Source organism: Octopus bimaculoides, chromosome 7, assembly GCF_001194135.2.
Source record: "Octopus bimaculoides isolate UCB-OBI-ISO-001 chromosome 7, ASM119413v2, whole genome shotgun sequence".
NCBI classification, from domain to species: Eukaryota; Metazoa; Mollusca; class Cephalopoda; order Octopoda; family Octopodidae; genus Octopus; species Octopus bimaculoides.
In genome coordinates this window covers 66,447,177-66,447,828 of record NC_068987.1, presented here as the reverse complement: position 1 = coordinate 66,447,828, position 652 = coordinate 66,447,177, and the positions used below count along the sequence as shown (strand labels likewise).

The window sequence follows — 652 nt, the reverse complement described above, 5'->3', positions numbered from 1 at the left end:
TCATACATACATACATACATATATATATATATATATTTATATATATATATATATATATATATATATATGTATGTATGTCTATGCATGCATCGGAATTCAACATGCTCATATTTATGTCCATATGTAAACACATATTTGTTTTAAGATATTTATAAGTCTATGCATGTACGCACACACATATACACACACGCATATACAGATAAATGTATGTATATATATATATATATATATTACAAATTTTCGATAATAATGCATGCATTCATGTGCTCTGCTTAAATTTAAACGAATAAATATATAATGTCATTACACACGCACGCACACATACTCACACCCTAAAAATTATATACACCACGCACACACACACATACAAACACCGACCTAAGCATAGATAGAAACATATCTGCTTGCGAATATTTGCAGAACAGGAGCGGTATGAGCAAATATTAATATATTTATTATTCCAAGCACATAATGAGCCAACGCATGTATGCATATATACACATACATCAGGCATATATATATATATATATATATATATATACGTACACACAAAATATATATATATGATCATAATTATGTATGTGTGTATGTATGAGTGTGTGTGTGAATATATTTATATATGCAGATACACACACACACACACACACACACA

General features: G+C 27.9%; 1 protein-coding gene across 3 annotated transcripts in view; it reads left to right on the top strand.

Moving 5' to 3' along the window:
• Positions 1 to 652, top strand: part of LOC106879128 (BTB/POZ domain-containing protein KCTD16) — a 105,706-nt gene that overhangs the window by 3,215 nt on the left and 101,839 nt on the right. The gene's annotated exons all lie outside the window — the stretch shown is intronic.